Here is an 8,915-nt window from a genome sequence, read left to right as displayed (position 1 = left end):
TGTCTCCCTCTCTCCCTGCCCCTCCCCTGCGCGCTCTCTCTTTGAAAATAAATAAACATTATTTTTTTAAAGCTTTTTCTCCTGTCTTAAAATATGGCAGGGGCTTTTTTTTTTTTTTTTAATCCCCATTTTACAGGGGAAGAAACCAAGGCGCAGCAAGGTCAAAAGACCTACTGCCACAGCGCTGTCACAGACAAATCTGGCAAGGGTAGACTGGCTTCCTAAGAACGGGGAAATCGAGAAAGCCCAGCCTCTGGGAGGGCAACCGGCTGAGGGCAAGCCCTCTGAGGCCTGTCCGGCCACCAGTGCATTTACACTGTGCCCACAAGGGGTCAGTAGGTTCCGTGGGAGCCGAGGCCCACAGAATGGAAGGCGGAGCCATCCCCCCCCCCCCCCCTCCGGGCTGCACCGCTGCTGCCTCGAAGGAAATCCCGCTACCGCCAGAACGTCCTGGATGTGCCTCCTTCCCGACACGCCTGGGGTTGTGACTGGCCAATGGCGTGCTTACCCCAGGAAGGCTGGGGAAGTTCCCACGGGCCACGCCTTCGCGTCTGGCCAGTCCTCCGGATGCGAGCACTAATCTGTGCTGGGCAGTGCCTGTAGCCGAGGCAGCTGGCACATACGCCCCCTGCCCGAAGGGCCGCAGCCGTTTCCCACGGGAATAACTGGAACCAAAAATATCACAGGGCTGGGTCTGTCGGGCCAGAACCTTCCGGGTGGGGGAGGTCGAGAGCGGGAGAGACTTGAAGAACCATATGTAACGTAGCACAAGATTTGGAGCCAGACCTGGCTTTGGATCCCGACTCTTCCTCTATCAACCATGACCCTGGACGGGTTACTTCGCTTCCCTATGGCTCAGTCTCCTAATTGCTAGAACAAGGAAGAAAAACGCCTTTCAGGGTGATTCTGAGGACCTCTTCACTCACTCCTTTGGCAAATACTGCCAAGCTTCACCTAGGCTAGCTACTAGCTTCAGGGCACGTGACGCCACTTGGATTCAGTGCCTGGCACATAGCAAGTGTTGAATCACGGATACCTTCTCTTTGAAGGTCAGGCCATGAATCTGGACTCGAAATAGGCAGTTTAGCCGAACGGAAGCAGGAGGAAAAACCACTGGGGGAAGGCTCCACTCATATCTGCAGCTGGGGACAGGAAGTGGGGGGGTGCGGCCGGGGAGGCAGAGCCGAGAAGAAGCTTCCCGTCTGCTCTCTGGAAGCCACTGGGCTTCCCGTTGCAGGTCACCTTGCCCGCCTTTGGGTGGTGGTTTCAGGATGCGGGGAGGAGGGGAGGGCACGCATGTGCAAGGACTCGAGCCCGGGCATTCGAAGGACGGGAGGACACAAGAGTATGGAAATGCCTCACTGTGGGTGAGGCCCCGGTTCCTCAGACTCAGACAAGGGCATCAGGGGATACGAAGACCCTCGAGTCCTTTTAGCCAATGAATGTATCCACCTCGTCGAGTTTAGTCACGAACGTAGCCATGAATTTGTGCAATGCTGCTGCGTTTCTGTTCGGTCCGCCCCATCAACTGCAAAGTTTTCCACACACTTTTGCTTCCTCCTGTAGAGAAATCCTTTTCTTAAAAACACGCCTCTCCCCTAGCGTCACGTGATGCCATCTTCTGGTGCATCAGAATCACCCCCTAGATTGCAGGCATCTGTGCCACCAGCAGCCCCCGGCCAGCAAAGCTGATGAAGGAGGTCCAGAAGAGCCCCTGGAGATCATTTCCTGCATTAGCCAACTGAGGATCGGAGAGGCAACTCTCCGATCAAAACGAAGGTCTCCAAAGACCTTTGTGACTTGTCAAAGGTCTCACAGCCACCAAGTGGTAGGGAGAATTAGAAATTTCCCAGGGCGCCCCGGTGGCTCAGCTGGTTGAGCGTCCCGACATCGGCTCAGGTCACCATCTCACCATTTGGCGGGGGGGGGGGGGGGGGGGGGGGGGGGGGGGGGTTGAGCCCCGTGTCGGGTTCTGCTCCGGAGCCTGCTTCGGATTCTGTGTCTCCCTCTCTCTCTCTCTCTCTCTGCCCCTCCCCCACTCACACTCGGTCTCTCAAAAATAAATAAACATTAAAAAAATTGGTTTTTTTTTTTCCCAATTTTCGTAGGTTTCTAGTCGGGAGACTGGTCTATGTCGCCCCCCCCCCCCCCCAAGCCAAATGGCTTCCCATTTGGGATGTCCTTTGCTGGACTTCCCTCATTGCCTCTCCTCTCTGCCCTGGGCCCCAATTTCCTTTCGTTCTGTCCTTATGGGCACAGTTGGCAGCTAGACCAAAGGGGTTTGTCAGGTGGTGGAGGCACCAAGCTGGCTTAGGCTACCTTCTACAGAGCCAGCGTCCAGGAAGCAAAGCCGTGGACCTTCCTGTCAGGTGCCAACATGACGGGCTAGAGCCAGAGTCCTTCCAGGGCCAGACTGAGGGTGAAGCAAGGAACCTGTGGAGAGGGGATGTTCTAGGCTGAGGACCACAGGCCTGGGTTTCTTGTCGGGGCCATCTCTGGGCACTATTGTGAGGAAGTTAGATCAAAGTTAGCGAAGAACTATTTGAGGTTGTTTTTTTTTTTTTTCTATAAGATTTTATTTTTTTTAAGTAACTTCTGCACCCAACATAGGGCTCGAACTCACAACCCCAAGATCAAGAGTCACATGCTCTACCGACCGAGCCGGCCAGGTGCCCGAGAACCATTCATTTTTTTTTTTTTTTTTTTCAAGAAGAGTTGGCTAAGCACCTTCTACAAGCCAGGCGCCGACCAGGTGAATGAGAAGGGCAAAGTCTCTACCCACCTTCATGGACCTGATAGTCTAGTAGGATCCCCATCCAGTTGGTTTTTTCAAAAGACACATACACGATTCTTAGTCACGTGTCCGTCCTCTACGGCGTTTTAGTTAGCGTTAGAGTACCTCTCGGACCTTTGAAACTTGGGTTTCTGATGCCAAAGTACTTCTGAGCCTTGGGCTTAACCAGTGGAGTGTTGGTAAATGTTTAACGACCTGCTCTCTGGGGAGAAGTGTATGCATGTGTACATGTAGCTAAGTTATTTATAAATTTTACTGGCATAAAGTATGTGGCACACACATTACATATAATAGTGAAAACACACAATATTATTAAGTTATTATTAAGAAATTAATTTTAGGGATGCCTGGGTGGCTCCATCGGTTGAGTGCCTGACTCCTGATTTTTGACTCAGGTCATGATCCCAGTGTCGGGGGATCGAGCCCCGTGTGGGGTTCCACACTGAGCATGGAGTGTGCTTGAGATTCTCTCCCTCTATCCCTCTGCCCATCTCCCCTGCATGCATGCTCGCTCTCTCTTTCCCTAAAATAAAATAAAATACATATAAAATAAAATAAAATAAAATAAAATAAAATAAAATAAGGATGCCTGGGGGGGCTCAGTCAGTTAAACGTCCGACTCTTGAGTTTGACTCAGGTCATGATCTCGTGGTTCGGGAGTTCGAGTTCCACATCCAGCTCTGTGCTGACGGCGCCTTCTTAGGCAGAGCCTTCTTAGGGATTCTCTCTCCCTCTCTCTCAAAAGAAATGAACTTAAAAAAATAAAATAATTTTATGCATTTATTGTCAAATTTGATTAATAACATTTATGGATATTAATATACTTTTAATATTGTTAATTAGTAGCTAACTGATTCTCACAGAACGCTTTTGGTGATTTTTGCCAGACTCTTGCCTCTGTAAGCTTGTGGTTGCTATTGATGAGCAAGCGTAGTTCTTTTTTTTTTTTTTTTTTTTTTTTTTTAAGTAGGCTTCATGCCCAGCACGGAGCCTGGCTTGGAGCCTGACGCCGAGCCCAACAAAGGGCCAAGAAAGGGCCCAACTTGGGCCCAACGTGAGGCTGGGCCTCTCACCGCCCTGAGATCAAGACCTGAGCCGAGGTCAAGACGGGGACGCTTCACTGGCTGAGCCCCCCGGGCGCCCCAGCGGTTCTGACGTGAATATTGGTTGATCTTTTCGTTTCTGTGTGAGACAACAAAGACCTATGTCACAACTTCATTAATTCATCCTCGAGGAGACCGACGTCTTTCACGAGTAGGATACTGGCTCTCAGATACTAGAAGGTGATTTCCTCATTATCTGGCATCATTCGCAATGTGACAGTTGCAGGCTTGACTCACTGTTGAGTTTGATCTGCATGATTCACATTTTCCCCCTCATTTTCTCCGGTCTAGAAAATCAACAACAACAACAATGAATCGAAGCCTGATTAAGAGCATTTACCCATCTCTGCATTACGAGTACCCAGCGCATGGCTGATTGCAAGTCCCCAGCCTCACCGTGACATTGGGAAGAGATGTGCAACTGCCCACTGTCATACGGTATTTCAGCCGCCCGGATGTGGGAGATCGTCACCTCACGTGTACGGGTCACAGTAAAATAGAGTAAAAATGGTTAGGGAGTGATGAGTTTGTGGCTATTTATTACCTAGTTTTTAATTTTTTTTAAATGTTTTTATTTATTTTTTGAGACAGAGAGAGACAGAGCATGAGCAGGGGAGGGGCAGGGAGGGAGGGAGACACAGCATCGGAAGCAGGCTTCAGGCTCTGAGCTGTCAGCACAGAGCCCGATGCGGGGCTCGAACTCACGGGCCGCGAGATCATGACCCGAGCTGAAGTCGGAGGCTTAACCGACCGAGCCCCCCAGACGCCCCTATTACCTATATTTCTTTATAACCTTAACAACCAGCTCACATTTGTGACAAGGTGGCATTTGGCTCTCATGGGCCAGGAGGAGCCAGCTCCCTGGGCCTGGCTAGATTTCCAGGTCCTGAATGACCCTCATCCCTTCTCCCACTCCCCTCTGCCATTAATTCGAGGACCTCCCAGCCCACCGCCACAGCTGGGGAGCTCCCGGGTTCCAGAGCTAACCCTAGCGGCCACCTTGAATGAAGGCACTGGAGAGAGTGACAACGGTGGCTTTTCCATGGCTGGGTGGCCTCTTTCTGCCTGAAAAAAAAAAAATGCAGAGGTGGAAGACAGCCAGGGACACTCACGGTGACTCCGGAAGGCACATCTGGCAAGCACTCAAGACTAAGAGGAAAAGGAGGGATGAAGCAGTGAGGGCAGGGGAGCTCGGGCTCAGCCCTCTGTCCATTTGGCTCTACTCCTAGGCTGTAATTTATTGCTGAAGACTTTCCAGAAAGGCTGGTGACGCTGGAGACGAGGCGGCGCCGTGGGGGGGGGGGGGGGGGGGCGCGCAACCCTTCGCTCCTGCCTCCAGGATGTCAGCCAGAGCCTGCGGGTGGTCTCTCTTGTCTGCTCTTGGAGTCTACATCCGGGGCCCATTCGTCTTTCGCAGGAGACGGTGGCAGTGACTTTGGGGCTGTTGTGGAATATGACTCCCTCTGGGGAAAGCCCGCCCTGCGTTCTGGGCCATCCTCTGCGCGCTGGCCACGGATCAACCCTGTTTCTTTCCAGGTGCCTCTGCTCTCCAGGCCACCCCCCAGGCAACTTATCAGGTCCGACGGCTCCGTACAGTTGGGCCATGCTGGGATGAACCGCGCGAATGGGGACCCTGTGTTTGCACCTAGGCTGGCGGCTGCCCAAGGGCCCGGGCCCCAGCCCCACCCCGCCCCGCACTCAGTACAAGGACCAGCCCGCGGGGACCGAATGAATCAATGAGTACAAGCCTGGCGGACATTCAAGATTTCTCCCTGGTGAAACAGAAGCACAGTGTGGAGGCCTGTGTGGAAACACTCATTTTCCCAGCGTGTACAAGGAGCATCCTTTATTGTTGCGGACGCTTGGTGGCAGGGGTGGGGAGGTCAAACCCCGCCCCCCACCCCCACCCCCGCCCCCACGCACACACAGGTTCTCACCCACTAGCTGTTCTGTAACCGGGAAGTTCAGATGCCAACTGTTTTCCTTCCAGCCTAACAGGAAAGTCACCTTCACCCCCACCTCCCCGTGTGCGGCTCCCCCCGCCCCCCACCAAGGAAGCTGCTGGCCGAAGTCCTGACTGGGAGCGATTGCTCCTTCTTGGCATCCGCCCGAGAACATCCTGTGCATCGGAGAGGCCGGGTGCCACCATTCCCTGTCCTACGCGGGTTGGGAAGTGACCAGAGGGAGGACGCAGACATCGCCGGCTCAGTACACTCGCAGTGGGGAGGGATCCAACTGGACAGGTTTACAAGCGGTCCGCTCCACGCCCAGCACCCCCACCCCCACGCCCTGGCCAGCACGCACACCGGCATCCACACACGCGTCCTCCAGCAAACGCCTTCGGACAACCCCGTTCACAGGCTGACAAGGGGGCATCGTAAAGTCCCTGCGCAGGGAGGGTCTATGCCTGTCCTCTCCAAGGAGCACATCCACACCTTCTGTTAACGTGCCCTGGGCGGCCGGCCCCTGTGAGTGTACCAGCTTGGAAGTTCTGGCGTCCGTGTTGTGTGTGTGCGTGTGTGTTAAGCATCTGACTCTTGATCTCTGGGCTCAGGTCATGATCTCCCGGTTGGTGAGTTTGAGCCCCGCCTCGGGCTCTGTGCTGACAGCGCGGAACCTGCTTGGGATTCCCTCTCCCCCCACCTCTCTGCCCCTCCCTTGCACACTTGTGCACACACACACACACACACTCCCTCAAGATAGAAGATAGGGGGCGCCTGAGCGGCTCGGTTAAGCGTCTGACTTCGGCTCAGGTCATGATCTCACGGTTCGTGAGTTCGAGGCCCACGTCCGGCTCCGGGCTGACAGCTCAGAGCCCAGAGCCCACTTCGGATTCTGGATCTCCCTCTGTCCCACCGCCGCTTGTGCTCTGTCTCTCGCATTGTCTCAAAAATAAATAAACGTTAAAAAAAATAAATTCGAAGTAAATAAACATTAAAAAAAAATATTAAAACTTTGTTTCTAGACCAGACTTCGCTCCCGTGCTCCAGACCCCCCAGTCCACGTGGCACCTGGATGCCCCACAGGCGGTTGAAATTTCACATGGCCTACGCTTATCGTCCTCTCCTTCCCCCTCAAGCCCACAGTCCGTCCTGTCCCACGATCCCTCCCTCAAGAAATAGCACTGCCCCTCACCTACTTGGCCAGTCGGGAAAGCTGGGCCCTCCCTCACCCCACACCTCCACACCGTCCCGGGTCACCGAGTCAGACCTGCTCTATCCTGCACATTTTTGCGTCATCAAGCCAGCTGCGCTCCCTGTCAAGACGTTAGGTCAGGCCGTCATCTCCTCGAGGTGCAGCCCTACTGCGCTGCCTCAGCCCTGTCCCTGAACCAGCCCCGAACGATGTGCCCAGAGCAGCAGGGAGAAGGCCCACCTGCCCAAATGCATCTTTCTCTCCAAACTTGTAGGTACCCAAAGGTCCCCGTACTTCAGTCAGTTCTCGGGGACATGTGCTGGCATATTAGCTAGCTCCCCCTTGAGCTTCTCCGATTTGTCCTCCTGGCATCGAATTTTCCTGGGCAAAAAGGAAGGAATGTGAGGTGAGAAGTCAGTTTTGAGGCCAAGGAGGAAGTCAGGGGAAGTCCCCGAGTGGGGTAATGTGCCTAGAGGGGATTCCCAGGATTTGAGGAAAGTGGCTTCCAGAAAAGATGGGGGCTGGGTCCTGAAGGGACCGCCCAGAAGAAAGAGTGTCCAGAGGAAGGCATTATTAGCCTGGGGAGGGGAGGGTCTCAAGTGGCCTGACGGCTGGATGGAAGCTTCCTTCTCAGGGTCTCTCGGGGGTAGAGCCATCGACGACTTCCCAGAGGGAGAGTGCTAACACCTCCCAGGATGTGGTCTGAGCTTCCTCCCAGAAGGGAGGCAGAAACCGGAAACGGGGTGGGGGGGGGAGGCAACTAGGAGCTGTAGAAGTAGGTTCTCCCCTCTGAGACCTCTGACCCGAAGAGACGACAGAGCCCCGCCTTTCTGCTCTGGGCGGGTGGGTTCTGACCCTCCCCGGACCCTGAAGGAGGCTTTTTGGCCTTCTGTGGTAATTCTTCACAAGACACCAGTCTCTCTTCCCCACCCCCGTCCTGTCGCCCTCCGGAGAGTCCCTCCACAGTCCCCCTCCACAGTCCTGCAAGCCCGCGCCCTCCAATGGCCCCATTCACCTTTGTCCCCCCAGTGTGAAGTGCGCCCCCCCAAACATAACAGGGGCTCAGAAAGTTACCCCCATGCCGCTCCCTGTTCAGCCCGCAATGGGCCGGTCTTCCCTCCATTGTCGCTCTTTCTCGGAAGCCAATTCCTCTCCCGGGAACTCGTTGGGCATAACACCTTTGACGTCTCTCAGCCCTGCGGCCCTGTGACTCACTGTAGGTGACATTGCTTCCAGACCCGTAAGCTACCCACGCTGCGAATTACGAAACGAACCGTGAGTCAACGTGGTGGCGTGAGGTCTTTTTTTTTTTCCTACGTATATGGGTTGTGTATTTCTCGTTGTGCTCGGGATGAAAGTAAGTCCAGAGTCCTGTCGTACTTTGCAAGCCTCTTCGAGATCTGGCTGCTGCTAATTGGGGAGACGCTGGTCAAAGGGTAGAAACTTGCGCGTGTGAGTAAGTTCTAGACATCTGAGGTACAGCGCGGTGATTACAGTTAATCAGACCGTATTATGTACTGGAAAGTTGCTAGGAGACTCGGTCTTAAATGTTCGCAGCACAGAAAAGAAACGGCGAGCCCGCCCGGGGCCGGAAATACCAGCTAACGCTATGGCGGGAATCGTTTTGCAACAGACAAGTGTATCAAACCATCTCGTCCCAGGGGCTTCAAAGGATACAATGTTGCCTGTGAATGACAGCTCAGGAAAGCTGAGAAAACAAAGATCTGGCTGCTCTTTTCACCTCTCACTGCTCCCCCCAACCCCCATTCCTGTGTACCTGACACCTGGTCATCATTTTGTAACTTTTTCTTTGGCAAGAACTTCCAATTTAGAAAACCTTGGACAAACAAAAAAGAGGGCCAAAAGCACTTGTATACCCTTTA

The 8,915-nt window shown here is 53.8% G+C and overlaps 1 protein-coding gene and 1 long non-coding RNA gene across 2 annotated transcripts in view; one reads left to right on the top strand and one right to left on the bottom strand.

The window, feature by feature from the left end:
• STEEP1 (STING1 ER exit protein 1) overlaps positions 1-4,419 on the top strand; it is a 57,489-nt gene extending 53,070 nt beyond the window's left edge. Inside the window, exon 9 of the transcript XR_009257016.1 lies at positions 4,189-4,419. The gene's annotated coding sequence lies outside the window, so the exon portion shown is untranslated. The remainder of the gene's footprint in view (positions 1-4,188) is intronic.
• On the bottom strand, positions 1,215-8,661 carry LOC131502349 (uncharacterized). Its single transcript, XR_009257018.1, has 3 exons — positions 8,211-8,661; positions 7,327-7,413; positions 1,215-1,560 (listed from the first exon to the last, which is right to left on the bottom strand). It is a non-coding gene; the product is annotated as an uncharacterized LOC131502349 (long non-coding RNA).
• Between the last annotated feature and the right edge of the window lie 254 nt (positions 8,662-8,915).

This window comes from Neofelis nebulosa, chromosome X (assembly GCF_028018385.1).
Source record: "Neofelis nebulosa isolate mNeoNeb1 chromosome X, mNeoNeb1.pri, whole genome shotgun sequence".
Classification (NCBI taxonomy): Eukaryota; Metazoa; Chordata; class Mammalia; order Carnivora; family Felidae; genus Neofelis; species Neofelis nebulosa.
This window is presented reverse-complemented; position numbering and strand designations above follow the sequence as displayed.